The following is a 16,130-nucleotide window of genomic DNA, read 5'->3' as shown; positions in this document are numbered from 1 at the left end:
TGCACGCTGGACACTATGCTTCCCTACACACCTGACTCATCTGAGTACACTGCAATTTCTGATGTCGCCAAGTACGCTGAAGATTGTCGTCAATTGGCCCGTTCATTGAAAACCGAGGACCAAGGTCACCAGAAGCTCAGGCACGACACCGACCGATCTCTCACTACTTTCGCTACCGGTACCCTAGTTTGGCTTTGGATTCCTCCGAGTACGCCTGGCCTTTCGTCTAAATTATTGGCCCGATATCATGGGCCCTACCGCACCCTCGCTCGGACATCTCCAGTCAATTATGACGTTGAGCCTTTGACACCGTCTCAAGACTTACGCCGTCGTGGTCGCGAAATCGTTCACGTGAGTCGCCTCAAGCCCTATTATGACCCCTCTATACTGTCAACGCCTTAAGTCGCCAGGATGGCTACGCTACTTCCCGGGGGCCAATGTAATGAAGAAGACAAGACGACGACGAAGCAGTCAGCAAGCAAGCCACAGTGTTGGTGCTAACCACGCGCCCCGAGCTTGCGCTTGCCCGGATTTTGGACTGCTGGTCGCCTCGCCGCTTCTTGACGTTCGCCTGACGTTTCTCGCATTCATTGACGTCTACACGTGAATAAATCACGTTGCAATATATATATATATATATATATATATATATATATATATATATATATATATATATATATATATATATACCTTCGTATGCTGCAGCACAGGGCCATATATTTTCGATGCGGTTTCTCAAAATTGCATTCTTGTAGCAACGCGTAGAACGTTGTCGTGACGTATGGGCAACGTCACTTTATTTTTTTCCCTTTTTGTCTCGTTGGAGAGCATGTCTAAAAGTCTGTGCACTGATTAATGCACGCAGTCTTTGCACTTAATAATGGGGTGATGACACGAAGAAGTTTGTTGCAAACTACTGTGTGGTGAATGGCGAAGTAAATATTACTGTGAGTGGGGAAACGGGGTTGCGACATGAACTGTTGCAATTGTATTGTAATGTATTTTGCAGGAAATTTAATTCCAGACAATAAAGGGTTGTTTGATCTACACGATGGTCGCTGTATCGGTGCTCGAGAACGGACTGAAGAATGCACAGCTTCCGTTTGCGCACAGGGTCAGCTCCTCGGTATGATTGACTGAAATGAAAAGAAGAACAAAAAAGTTCACTCGCTAAATATCTAGAAACACAGAAAGTGAGATATATGATTGCAGTTGTACAGGAGTTAGTGGACTGAGCGAAATATAGTAAGTGGCTGCAATACGAATAAAACTATTAAAGAGACGTATTTCCATTTTCAATATCAGAAGTTATTGGAAAGATGTGTGGTGACGGATAAACAGCGCAATAAAAAAGGTGGACTAAGAAAAGAAATGGACGGTAGAAGCTTCAAACGTCAAACCTTACTTCCACCGAACCATAATTCAAACCCCGGTTTATTCAGAAACACACGTGTATTATATACACGTCTTATCCCAGCGATCTGACTTTAGCAAAATGAAACATGACAACCGAGAAAAAAGTAATCAAAATTATGAAAAAAATTACCATTTTAAACGTTAGCGTTGTAAAGCGCAGGCGCATATTTCAAGGTAAACTAACAATGAGCAACGCCATCAATAGGCTGATGAGAAAAAAAAGCCAGTCCACCCAAACTTTCATTATATAATGTTTAGGCACGTCATCTCATTGTCTAATAGATGCACAGAAGGTTGGCTTTCGCACGTGGCGCCCTGCCTCTGATTACAAGAAACATCAATTATCTCTCTAGATAACGTGTCCCTATGCGAAAAAGAACTGACGTGTCTTCTAACATAAGCTTGCAGCCGCACTGCCAGCAATACAGTACCAGGTTAGAATAAGGAGCACCTTTTAAAGAACTATCGTGTTAGCTAAGTCGGATGTTAAAACATCGGCCAGTGAGGACTCCGCACACTTTGCCACAAGTGAATGGAATATGGTAAACCACACATTGGAAACATGACACAAACAAAATGCCATGTTCAATTTGGCACTTCGCTTGTGCCGGCCCTTCGTACCTTTTTAGCCACCTTCGAAAAAGCGAGCGAATTCCGCTCAGCTTGTTCTTGGCCGAAAAGATCGCATTTACTGCGTGCCTGGATGCCACTCTCTTGAAGCGATGGGGCACGTCATGACTATAAGGAATCACGGCCATTGGCCTGTTCCTGTTGTCGTTTTGTCTAGTAGATTCGATTTTAACGCCCGCTCTTACAATCTTCTCCATGTATTGACACGCTGCCTACCATCGCTGCTTCGCGATAGCCGGATTCATGTTGTTTGACGACCTGTTCTTAGACACTATGGTCCACCGAATTCGGGCAAGACTTGCTTTTGCAGAGTGAATACGGAATTGTGGCGATGCCAGCCTTGACGAGCTTTGAGTGGTACGACTGGTAGCTAAGCAGAGGTTTAGCCGATCTCGGTTTGAACTGCAGACATATATTTACAGGATGGAACACCAGTTGAACGTCAAGGACTGGATCGCATCATCTTTACGGGGTTTCACAAGTGAAAGAACACCTTTAGTATGCCATAGTTACTTTCAATATAGTGCAAATAAGTACACATACACACGAAGAAGACATGGCAGACGCGGACGAGCGGGTCTTCTTTTAGTATACGTCAATCAGCTTGCCTTTGTACGCACGCCTATCATCTACGTATCTAACAACTTTTTCTGCCAGACCGGAAAGGGGTTCTTTCTTAGAGCTTTGTCGACCTTTGACAAGAAATTGGTACAAAGAACGGGCGCCACGCTTGAGCCAATGAAAACCCCGGATCACTGGACGAAAACCTTCCTTCCACAGCAGGTAAAGGTGGATTCCAGGGAACACCCCCACACTTAAAAAAAAAACCCTGCACGGAAATACTACACTGTGTGGCATATGCTCACCATTAGGGTTGCATATGCACTCTTTTACACTCTACATCAGAGAGGCTTGAGGCACACAGTAGTGTAAGTCTTCGATGCCAGTGCTAAAGGAGCTCACTGGCTGACGTTTCTTCATACATTCAACGACCGGTTCGGAACTATAGGCACGACAAAAGGGTCACAGACACTGAAGGATTGTAAATTTTTCTGGAGACACCGAGATACGACTCGATCGTACTCATATTTTCTTTCAGACACAATTGTGAGGAAAGGTATGCTGCACCTGTGGGTCTTTATGAAAAAAGAAACTGTCTGTAGAGTTACGGTATTGTTCTTTTTTGCGCATCCAGTCAGTTTTTTTCCATATTGAGACTATGAGCTGTTGGGATTTAAGCTAAGGGAGTTTGAGCAGTTGTACGGCTCGCTCTTTAACCGTAGCCGGCTTATCTGGTACCTCTAAATTTTATTTAGTATGGCAGAATTTGTCTTCCCGGAAAGTATACTTTGTGATAGATTCACAAAGAATCAATTATTTTAAAGTCTACCACGGTAGAGCCAGATGAAGCTAAAAAGTGCACAATGGGACCAATATCTTTGTGTTATCACTTTTATTCTGTCGCCGGTTCATTATAAAATGAAAAAGAAAGTTACCTTAAGCTCCGCTTCATAAACTTAGTTTAAATTTAGGTGCTTTAGTTATACTCTTCCTTGGGGCTGCGTCACTAGGTTTTAGCGACGGGGATGTGTTTGACACTGTGTGTGATTACATGTGTGTGAAGCTAGAAAACGTTTGCGATGCTGATACCAGTTTTTCTTAATGTCCCTATACAATACTAAATTACTTCCTGTCTCAATCATTCCGTGAACTTTAAGAATATTCATTTTATGTTCTCTATTGATTTGGTCCGGCTTCACATACAAATAATTGCCATTTGTCCTCAGCTCTTCCTTTTCCAGTTCTTCATTCGTTCCTATAATTATCAATGCGTTCAAACCACCATATTATTTTCTCATCTCCTAGTGTGGTGCGCAGTATTCATCATTAGGATAATCATCATCAACATCGAAATCATCATCATAATCATCAAAAGGCGTCAAACACAAACTCACCTAGACTGCAGAACAGTGTCTTGAGCTAAAGGCCCGTGTCTAGTGGTGCCTGTGAACGACAGAAAATTTATGTACACTTTACGCAAAGAAAGCGAATGGTTCATGCCCAACATTCAGTAAATAAACACTTCAGGCTTGCACGCCTCTTCGGGCTAAACAACTGGTTTGTTCGCGCCGAAATTTTGCACAGACTGTTTCATTCGGAAGTGTATGCTGTTTAGCACACATTTGGACGCCTTAGTTGCTTTTTTCGTCCATAATAAGTTTGAAATACGCATCATCTGCGGCAATGGTGGACAAAATAATCGTAGAAAGATTGTAAGCGCAATCTCGTCGCAACGAAAGAGGGTGCCATGTCTAACATAGCGGTGAAACAATAACAGATGGCGCCACCATCTACCAAACCGCGTTTATCGTGTGATTGTGAGAAGGCCCGCATTCACAAAAGTGTTCCTACGCTAAAACTGTTCGTAAGAGAAGATTTCAGCCAATCGTAATGCTGGAAATATGATTAGGAAGGCAGACTGCCAACGGCGAAAAGCACTTATGAACAAAAAGTATTAGTAGTAGTAGCATAGTAGTAAATGGATCGACTAGAGAAATGAATTCGAAATATTTTCAGTAATATTGTGCCACCGCACTTTGTGCGGGCACCTGATGGTGCTGTATAGCAAAGCATCGTATTTGAGTCAGCTTGTGGACAGTGTTGTTGTTTGTGTGAAACTATCAGCGTAACTGTGCAAAATCACAGTAGTTTCGCCTATTCAGACTGTTCATTTCGCCAGCTAATGTAGTCAGTGCAACTTTTTCAGACGCTTCGTACTGCGAAATCTACGTACTCGCTCCCATCGTATGAGAATTTTGAATAGCTATGCGCTTGTGGCATAGGCAATTTACCTATGAGCGTTTCACGAGAATGGTGACCCGCGACATTGGTTGACGTTTACCCGACTGCTCATTGTGGTAACGTGCCGCGTATGCCATTATTGCAAGTGGCATAAATTAAACAGTGCCAAGTCTGACGGCAGCATTGCTGTTGTAACATTGAATGTCATCGTAAGTCACGAATTAGCATTAAGTTGGGCTCCAAATCTGCACATTTCTTTTCTGAAAATACGGCGCAAACGTTGCAGAAGCAAAAAGCTTGTGATCGGTAGTATATATATATATATATATATATATATATATATATATATAGTAAATTATAAGTTGAAATTAAAATCTACTATTCAAATAATTGATTCATTAAAGCGGACGGGTACGTGACTGATTTTAGCGCTCATATTCCCTTTTCTTGAATACATTTGGGTAATTAAATGTCATACTCACGGTCTCTCGCATTCCATGTAAACGTGTACAAACATCCGCCATCGTCCGCGAATGATGTCAAGTTCGCAGCGCCGGACGGGCTTTGAGAGAAATAAAGAAAACCCTCTAGTTCTTCGCAGCATATCAACAAAATGCGGCATTGCTAAAGCGTGAAGATCGCGAACTGTTTCTGATTGCCTTCGCCTCTATGACTGCATCATTCGGCTTACTATGTAATTGAACGTTTTGGCGGTGCTAATCTACGGGCTCTTGCTAAATGCGCGAATCTTGCAACATTGACAATATCGTACCGTATCGCGAAGAGAAACAGGAATTTATTTCCCAATATAGTTGTCATTGCCGCTTTTAGGTGGATGGATTTGTTTTCTGATACCTGTTCTATGTTTTCATTTCTTACATTGAGTTTTATACGGTTAAAGTTTTGCACCACTAACTTTTTATTTATGAGTCACTTTTCTACGCATTCTGCTTTTGACTTGTTTCAGATACTTTTTTTTTGTACTTTGCGTTCATTTTTTTTGGCTGTCTCTTATTGCATGGCCCTGTACGTCGATGTAACGTCCCGGTTCCTGCAACAACCTATCTTGAGGCTATCGCTGTATATACAAAATAATAATAATAATAATAATAATAATAATAATAATAATAATAATAATAATAATAATAATAATAATAATAATAATAATAATAATAATAATAATAATAATAATAATAATAATAATAATAATAATAATAACACTCAGCCAGTCGCTTTTCCCGGAGCAATAACTTGAGACTGTGCGGTTAGATTCACAAGACCACGAGCAACTGCTCTGCCCTGTCATTGTAATGCGGCGTACTTGTAGATTCCGACAGACCAGTTTTAACTTTGCATGTTGTATTTCGCTCGTTCACTTGAAATACTAGTGTAGCACAAACAAGACAACAAATGCGTCCGCGAGACCATGGCGTTTCCTGCGTAAAATTGCTGGAGTAAACCCTTGCGCAGAGATAGTTCAGCTGCCATAGAAATGATGAGTAGTTTAGCGAGTTGTCTAATCATCGAGCTCGTGGCTTCCAACGTTCATGTGTTGTTATTTATTATGCTTTATCGTTATGAATTCTGAAGTCGTATTTACGTAAACGCATGACAGTAATACGATTCTATGGGCATGCATTGCATGATCGTTATGAACGGTTGGACTTATAACGCAGTATCTTGTTGAAAATGACCAATTTACAAACTCGCAAGGCCGTTTGAAGTGAGAGGTTTAAGGAAATTTTCGTGCAGCCCATTATTGTCATGCTGACTGAATCACCAGACTTGTGGCCCCCGTAGACAATATACAGTCTTTGTAATTTTTGTAAAAACTTTATGCACGAAACGGTTCGATTGAAGCTCTAAAATATAATTGAGACCTGCAAGCGGCGTTGGGCTCTTCGAATGTATTGTTGCTATCGGATCAGGTCAGTTTTGTAGGATATACAAGAATGGACCTTGATTTTAGACTTACGGCATGGGGCCTTTGTGGGCAGGGTCTTGTAGGACTTCTGCCATGTTTTGTTAGGCACACGGACTCCGCCACCTTCAGTTTCATCTGGATGTGCCATCTCATGCCTTCCGGCTGCGGAGACGTATAGACACTCAGACTGAGACAATGCGTGCAATCCCTCACCCTAACTATCAATACACCTGTAGGCACCGCTGCGTATGCGGACGCGTTTCAGGTTTACGGAGCTGCGCAGCCAATAATTCGCTTTAGATTGTGTCACCTTTGCCAAAGTAGTTATCAGCTTGGTGTTTGCCGCACTAGAATGATCGCGGCTTTTCGGTGGTTTGAGCACGAGGGCGGAATTCACAAAGGTTTTTGTTGTAAGTGTTCTTTCGCATCGGCTGGCCGCTTTCGTTAATAGTATGCCGAGCGTCAAGATTGTCTCAAATAGTATCTTTCGCATGATTCTATCCTAAGAAAATTTTGCGACTGCGGATCCATGGTGTTTGCAGCATGAATGCAAAGCGGACACTGGCAGCATTTAGTGAAGAGAAGCTTGATTTGGTCTGTTGAGAACAGGAACACTGCTAGCACAGATCATACATGAATATAGGCATCTGCTGTGTAAACCTGTTATCAGAACATGTTCCGTAACACTGAATGGCGCAACAGTTCCCGTTGCTTGCACTGTGACGTGTCACGTTTCACTCGGCCCCATCATACGTTATGTCTTTGTTGTGGTGTAGGCCGCATGCTGAAGAAGCACAATATCAGTGATCAGTGATGTGTTCTGATATTATTAAGATGCGGTGACAGTTTCACTGCATAATGACCATTGTCTTGTGTCAGTTTCGCCGTCCTCTGACAGAAAGTTATGACTGCATCCAATAAAAACATCTGAATTTGTGCGCTACATTTGTTGTTCTTGAACGCCAATGATATATTGTGTGCAGGGCCGACCGACGGGCCATGTTCAATTTAGTCATGCACCGTACATGCATGGAACATGTTCTGCGAACGCAGACGTTCTGTTCGCCTTTTCTGGGTAATCATAAATTTATGAGCTAGTCGAAATTGAAATAGCCCCAATGAAATAGCCGCGATGCAAGAATGTCAAGAGAATGTCACGGGCGCTGAGCGGACTACACTCTATACTGGTGTGAAGAGTAGTGCGAGAATCGGCAGCATACACTAAGAAAAATACAGTACGACACCTCTAGACTCTCATTGCCTATTACATCACATTGACAAATTATGTATACCTATGAAGGAGAATTGCACGATTATTATTCGAAAGTTCGGCAGAAGGGGCACTGGGACAAGTCTGTTGCAGCGTTAAAGTTTCCTCAACTTCTAAAGCTTCGCGCATTCTTCTGTACCGGCTTCTTTTGTTAGTTCGGCTATGCTTTAGTTTCTCGTGTCCCCCGGTCGTCTTTCACAAGGAGCTGCCTTAATATTTTCAGCCATTTTTAGAAAGGCGCTAGAGACTCACCCTTGATCGCGCTTCGTTGATGACGACGACGTGGTAGAGGTACTTGTTGTCCGCTGACGCCCTGTACGCGGCGAGCTGGGCGAACTCCCTTATTTCCCCAAAGTAAACAGGTGGTATGCTCACCCAACTTGGGCCCCTCTGTCGACCGTCAATCCACGTCGTTACGCACGGCAAGGCCAACATTACCACGGTAAGAGAGAGAAAACAGACGCGTACATTCGACATCGCGATGCAGGAGTATCAACAGCTATAGCGCCGAGCGGAAGGTCCTCGATAAAATGCTTACTTCTCGGTGTCAGAACCACCTGCTACTACTGTTCGCGAGTGCTCACAAAGCTTCGCTGCAAAAGGGGCGGCCGTCGTTTACGATGCTTACTGAGGCGCGAGCAGTTGGAGTCGCCCTTCTAGCGATGAATGAAGAGCTAGTTGTACATCATTTCAAAGTAAACTACGGCAGAAGTATTTGATCTGCCTATACACAAGTGGGGCAAGTAAATTGCCATATCACTGGCATACGCTTCAAGTTAGCAAGAAGTTACAAGGAAATACCACGCGGGTCTTGTGATTAGAAAGATTCGCAGTTGAAGACAAACGTGCTGTAGTCCCGGGTGGGATCTGGAACTATTGCATTTTTGGCTATCCGAATGGCCTAGCAGCTCTTGCAGCTCTTGTAACATTAATCAAGCAAATGAGCTACATGGGCCCCCATATGCATGGTACATAAGCGTTTTTGCATTTCGCCCCTATCGAAATGTGGCCACCCTAGCCGGGAAAAGAACCCCCGACCTCGTGCTTAACAGCGCAAAGCCATAACGACTAAGCCACCACGGCGGGTTGTAAATTGCTCGGTTGACAGGGGGTTTCGCGTCTGTCGCTGTCGGAGAACATCAGCCTTCCAAGCGGTGGGTTCTTGTACTGTGCACCAATCACGTCTCAGGTTACACCTTTAAGCCGCGATTTTCTTTGGCCGGGCCAAAGTATGAAGGAAAGAAAGAGTGCTTACTCAATACATTGCGCGCACAGTCATATCTGTCAATTGCCCAAAAATGCCATCGGCGTGTGCAGTATGACTACATACGCTAAGCCAATGTTCGAATATTCGATGTACGATACACGATCTACGACTATTCGAAGTTGTACGACAATGTCATACGACTATGCATTCATTTCAGTGATGTGTGGCCCCAATTTGCTTACTTTGGACTGCGGCTTACGGCCGTAAGCGTTTCTGATGCAAAGGGTTGGTTAGAACGGTAAGGAAATGCGTGCCACAAGTGCGCCGACTATTGTTCGACAAGACGTATCTGCCATTTTTGGCAGCTCTGTGGTTGTATTTTCTGGAAGAGCGCGCAAAATAGGCATTCTAAAACAGATGTCGAAGGAAAGGTGCGAATAGAGCAAAAAAAAATGTATTTGCGCAAATATTGAAGGCCGGCCTCACCGAGACCGACGCACGCGACAATGCGAAGAACGACAAGCAGGCGAATTTTTGAGACTCACGTGGAAGGTGCAGCTTGCACTCCTTTCGAACTGTTGTCACAGCTGCGTCACCTTTTTGGCTGATTGGATCGCTTTGAAGTAATGCAGAATGTTCGACCACGCCGCCTGAACTGTATGTGCTCAATTAGGCAAATAGCATTCTCTCTCACCGCTTCATCCTCTTCCGCAGGTGTACGTGGCCATACACGCCATGACCCATTCTGAAAGAACGATATCACTCTGAAATGGGAAATAATTAGACTGGGGGCGCGGTGTATTGGGAACGTAAATATGTAGTCACGAGCCTATCGATGTACAGGGTGTCCCAGCTATCACGCAGCACGATTTAAAAAAGAGGAACGGCGTTACGTGAAGCAAACCTAGTGCGTATTGCTTTCAGTACAGTGGAGTAGCCGCCAGTATTTTTTCGTTACTGAGATTTAATTAATTGTAATTAATTATCTAACTCGAGAAGTACTGTCCTAATTATCAAAGTGTCAATGAGAAAGTTGTAGAGCAACATGAAAAACTCCCGATACAGCTTTCCGTTGCTCAATACGTGCTACATAAAAGTGTTTTTCCCAGCGTGAAAGAAGCTCGCAAATGCACGCAAAGTGCTTCGAGCGGCCAATCGTGCGGTAACACACACACACACACACACACACACACACACACACACACACACACACACACACACCACACACACACACACACACACACACACACACACACACACACACACACACCACACACACACACACACACACACACACACACACACACACACACACACACACACACACACACACACACACACACACACACACACACACACACACACACACCACACACACACACACACACACACACACCACACACACACGCACACACGCACACACGCACGCACGCACGCACGCACGCACCTATATATATATATATATATATATATATATATATAATTAACCCGCCACTATATATATATATATATATATATATTATATATATATATATATATAGTGGCGGGTTAATTGTAGGAGTCATAAAGTTAGGAAATTTGCAGGCACAAGTTTGAATCAGCTAGCGCAAGACAGGGGTAATTGGAGATCACAGGGAGAGGCCTTCGTCCGGCAGTGGTCATAAATATAGGCTGATGATGATGATGATAGTGGCGGAGAGAGAGAAAGAGAGAGAGAAAGAGAGAGATAATAAGATAATAGCACGGAAAGGAAGGTGCGCAAGGACTAACACAACTAGAACGAATAGTAGAACACCAACGCCGTTTGTTTTGTACTCTTCGTTCAAGTTGTGTCCATGTTTGCACTCTTGCCTTTCCATACCATAAGTCCCAACCAACTTCCCCAACTTTCAGTTGTTCTAAGAGACAATAACCTTTATTTTTGAAAAAAAAACTTGTCCGGGATTCGCATCTTTTCATTCACCTATGGGTCTAGCTACTGATGAGGTCGACCATTGCTTGCATTCCTATCGGTGAGAAGTGTGGTAGCCGTTACTCCAGGGGGACGTCGACTGTTCGCTTTCGGGAAGGCGAAGGGGGGGGGGGGGGGGTCAGCTTGCCTGTAATGGCCTGGCGGCTCCCCGGGCCGTCCGACAACACGTGAGCATTGTCCGTGACAGAAATGGCTGACAGATATGTGGCTGCAGCTTTTGCCTATAACTAATGCGGATCGAAGTGTTAAGGGTCTAGTCTGGCGGGAGATTCATTGAGCTAGAGCCATTCTGCTGGCCATATTAGTTATAAGCTGAATCTAGCCATATCTGTAGCGAGTCAAGGGACCTTTATTTCGACAATCGGCCTCTCTGCTGCAATAGTGCAGTTACTTTAAGCTTTAAATGAGCGATAAACAAGCTTTTTCCTTACAAATGATGCTATGACTACATCATCAGGTTCGATGAAAGCGGCAAGTAAGACGATATGATTCATGCATCGGTGCTAGTTAAGAAAAAAAGCCTGCCTCTACCACTCTTCAAACATCAGCGCATGTGGTTGCTGTCTCTACACGCACGCTTAAAGAAGAACTACCAACACATAATATATAAATATAAAACACCATAGCTATGCCGGTCTTCCGAAAGCAGCCATCGGCCTTTGAGTATAACATCTCAGTGACGGGAACCTCGTTACCTGCCCCCTTCCTGCTTTCCTGCGGGGTTGAACGCATTGACCGAGCATTTCCGAGAAGGGAAACGACAACTTGTTTTACTTTTACGTCATTGATAGCGATGCCATACTTAGAAATCAAGCAGCGCGCTGTCTTTGCAATGTCGACAGATTGCACTTCCTTCCGAGACAAAAGAAGGAAAAAGAAAAAAAAGCACCCTTTGTGCCATGTACGAGCATAAAAGTCGCGGGATGTAATCAGCGAGCTTTCGCAAGCAGCTGAGTCATTATTTGTTGGCAAAGTGAGAACACACACACACACCCATCTTCGTTTGAATGTAGGTGGGTAAACGTTTTATAAATAAGCTACAGAAATTGAATAGAAACTATCAGTAGATTTGTGCGTTCCAGAGGGTCAGTTGAGCTTTCATGTACGCCATATAAGACATCCTGATAAGTTTCAACCACTTGCGGCTTTGTGCGTAGAGCAGGTGGAAACCACGCATCGTATCTGTGGTAGAAGGAAGCTCTACGACTGTCAAACTTAACAAGAATAACATATGTTGATTGCTAATACCGAGTTTATAATAATAATAATAATAATAATAATAATAATAATAATAATAATAATAATAATAATAATAATAATAATAATAATAATAATAATAATAATAATAATAATAATAATAATAATAATAATAATAATAATAATAATTTCTGAGTGGCAGAACCGCTTCCTTGCACATTGGCGACTTAAAATCAGAACTTTATGAGCTGGGTAACAGGGGTACGCCACAGGGCTCGCTATTGTCTCCCTTACTGTTCAATCTGGTCATGGCCAAGCTGGCCAAAACATTCTTAGACATTGATTGGTTTCAAAACACCATTTATGCCGATGATGTTACTCTATGGAGCGCTGGAGGCAGCGACGGAGAGTGGGAGGCTCGAATGCAGGAGGCTATTGGGGCCACGGAACTCTGCCTCTCTCCAGCGGGCCTCAAATGCTCGTCGAGGAAATTGGAATTGCTCTTTTACCGTCCTTCCAAGCCAGGACGAAAACCGAAGGGCTGGGAGCAAGATAGTCGGCGTCATATCGTGCTCTTTGACATGAATGGTAACCGCATCCCTGAAGTAGGGTCGATCAGAGCCCATGACTGACTATTGAGGGTAACGGATACAATGGCTTGATGATACAAAAGATAACTGGCAAAGTGGAGAATGCTCTACGAATGTTTCGGCGCATTGCCGACAGAAATAGAGGTATCAGCGAGGAATGTGCATTAGGCTCATTCACGCTTTCGTCCTTTGTCATATTAGTCATGTTGCGGATATGCTCGATTGGAAAAAAGAAACAGAAGAGGAACGCCTCGATACCACAATCCGTTGAGTCTTCAAGGTAGCCCTGGGGCTACCGTTCAACGCATCCACCGAGCTCTTTTCTAAACTAGGAGTGCACAATACTCTAGCTGAAATCGCTGAGGCTCAGCGCACAGCTCAGGTCGTCCGGTTGTCAGGCGCCAGAGCTGGCAGGGACATCCTGGTCACTATGGGAATTTTTACTGAACGTGAGAAGAATAACGTCAGACATCTTAGCAAAGAAATCAGGGACGCGATTGTGGTTCCTCCCTTTCCGAGGAACGTCCACTCCGTCTTTAACCAAGGGAGAAGGCTCGCCCGCGCGAAGGCTCGTCTGGCCAAGGGTGCTAGGGATTCTACAGAAAGTACCTTCGTAGTCGCTGCCCAGGTGGTCAGTCACGAAGCTTCTTCGATAGCCGTAATATACGCATACGAACGAGTCTTCAACGCACTCTCTGTTTACACTAAGAATCCGGAGGTGGCCGAACAAATGGCCATTGCGCTCGCCCTGCTAGATCCACAGCGCTCGGTAATCTAAAGTGATTCTAGGGCAGCCACTCGCGCCTTGGCTAGGCGAGTGGTAGATGCGAAGGTTTCCAAGTTACTCGAAGGTAGATCGATTAGTTTCCACTCTACAGTCTGGTTCTCAGCTTATATGAGCGATTTCGTGGAAGGACAGCGGAACCTTAACGAATACGCTCATAGGGCCGCGCGAGGACTTTCCAACCGCGCTCCCCTGCAGACCCCCTCGTCTCCTCTAAAGGCCTTTAAGGACCAGCTTCAGACATATAATGAGCTCATCAAGCACTTTTATTTAGGACGTAGAGAATTCTCCCTTCCAAACAAGGAACTTAACAGGGCACAGTCAGTGACTCTCCGCTTGCTACAGACGAACTCGTACCCCAATCCTTGGCGTATGAGCCGAATCGACCCAGACTACGACGGAACTTTCAATTGTGCACAGTCTGGTGGACATGTGAACTTGGGACACATGTTGTGGGGATGCGCGACGCAGGCCTCCTATCTTGAGGTCAAGAACAAGTGGGACGACGCTCTTAGGAGCAGAGGACAGAGAGCCTAGGGCTGCCCGTCCCGACGTGGGAGGTGCCCTCTACACCTTGACGAACAGTCGGGTGTCCTTCAGGACCCTTTTCGGAAATTTCACCACCACCACCACACCAGTTTCAAGATATAAATTCCCAAACTTAGCGTAGAAATGCATTGGCGTTTCAGTTACTTTCTTAACAAAACCTCGTTTTATGCATTCAAGCACAAAAGCAACTGTGTATCAATGTATATCACAGTAATCACAAAGCTATCGTCACTACCATTACCAAATGATGAAAATAAATGCAGGTAGCCTTGTCGAACCCTGTGTGATGCGCTACAGCTTGGCTGGTCATTCATCGTCTCAGAGTGGAATGACTCCTCAAAAAATATTATTTTTAATCGTTAAACGCGATTTAGCACGCTGCTAGCATATTGACGATATTGGCGTTAAGATATAAGCGCGCGCCATATGAAATCTAAACAATTAGAATGCGGGGGCATATCAAATGAACGGCGAACCCTTGTCGCTAGCAGTCCGAACCGAGATGGTGCGAACAGAAATGAAATCCAGAACTTGGAACACGTTACGCAATACGCACTCGTGGGTTGCAAGTCACGCAGTTGGTGAGAGCGCATCGCAAACACAACGGAAGCAGGACGGCACCGTGATGGGCACAGGGCGGTGGTTGCGTCCGCTGGCCCGTTGATAGACAATGCAACTGCGACTGGTACCCTAATCCTCAGCGCGGCCCACCGCCGCTGTAGACGCTTCTGTAACTTTCGCAAGCTGGTGGCTTATGGAAGGTATGTGACCGGGCTAGACCGGGCTCGTTGGTGTTGATCCATGAGGTATAACAGCGCAAACTTTCGCCGCCCTTTGTCCAAGTTCGGGCTGTTATACGTCATTATTACGGAAGGCCTGATTTTGTCAGTGATTTCATTTCATTACCTTAAAGACTGCCTAAAAAGGGAGTTTTACGCAAGGGGGATGGGGGTGTTCCTTTGGTTCTTTGTTTATTTTCTTGCACACCAGCGGGTGCGCCGAGTTGTTGATCTCGGCGATAACGGCAATTGCGATCCAGTGGCGAAGGGCGATAACTTACGGTGCAGAAAGGAAAGACGACTGGGCACAGAAGCGCATGCGTCAACAGCTGAGATTTGTGATTAAAATATGGTTTAAGAAGCGGCTGCTGCGGCCGCCGGGGCAGCCGGCTATCCCGCCCGTCATATTGAATTTCACGCTGCCGTCGCCCGTGTCAACTGAACCTCTGCATCGTACCATGTGCTCTGGCAGCCATTGTCGACATTAGACGCTGTGTGTACCTAAAACCCCTATACCTTCTGCAAAGTACTGCCATCTACTCTCTCCTCCGCCGTCTCCTCTCCTAAAACGCTTGTTTTTTCCTTTACTTTTTGCTTGCGAAAGCAAGTCGACGGTGGCGCCCCTCGAAAGCTCCCGTTGAAGCTTTCAGGCCGGGCGCGCACTGCCGCCGGCGACGGCGGCTGCGCAGGGAGACTTTCGACATGGCTCTGAGGCGGGAAAAAAAGTATATAAAGAAATGAAAGCGCGCGCTATCATCGTCCAATCGGAGATACCAGAGAGAGAGAGAGAGAAGCGGGGTTGTTCAAAGGATGGTGATACTTTTCCGGAGGTACAAGGGCTTTATGTGTACTACTGCACCGACTCCGAAACAACCATGGCTTCCACCGCCGGGTCCTGCTGTGAGGCGTGCTTCGATGCTTCGCGTCACGGCTGCTCCATTTCTGGCCTCGACCTCTGCAAGCGTGGTTAACGGACCCGCTTTTGCTACGGAATCGTCGCACGAACCCAT

At 44.9% G+C, this 16,130-nt stretch overlaps 1 long non-coding RNA gene across 1 annotated transcript; it reads right to left on the bottom strand.

Annotated features, from left to right (window-relative positions):
• Positions 1 to 1,022: 1,022 nt before the first annotated feature.
• On the bottom strand, positions 1,023 to 9,194 carry LOC119459439 (uncharacterized). Its single transcript, XR_007468150.1, has 5 exons — positions 8,295 to 9,194; positions 6,824 to 6,934; positions 5,331 to 5,410; positions 4,002 to 4,050; positions 1,023 to 1,136 (listed from the first exon to the last, which is right to left on the bottom strand). It is a non-coding gene; the product is annotated as an uncharacterized LOC119459439 (long non-coding RNA).
• Between the last annotated feature and the right edge of the window lie 6,936 nt (positions 9,195 to 16,130).

Source organism: Dermacentor silvarum, chromosome 7 (genome assembly GCF_013339745.2).
Source record: "Dermacentor silvarum isolate Dsil-2018 chromosome 7, BIME_Dsil_1.4, whole genome shotgun sequence".
Lineage (NCBI taxonomy): Eukaryota > Metazoa > Arthropoda > Arachnida > Ixodida > Ixodidae > Dermacentor > Dermacentor silvarum.
This window is presented reverse-complemented; position numbering and strand designations above follow the sequence as displayed.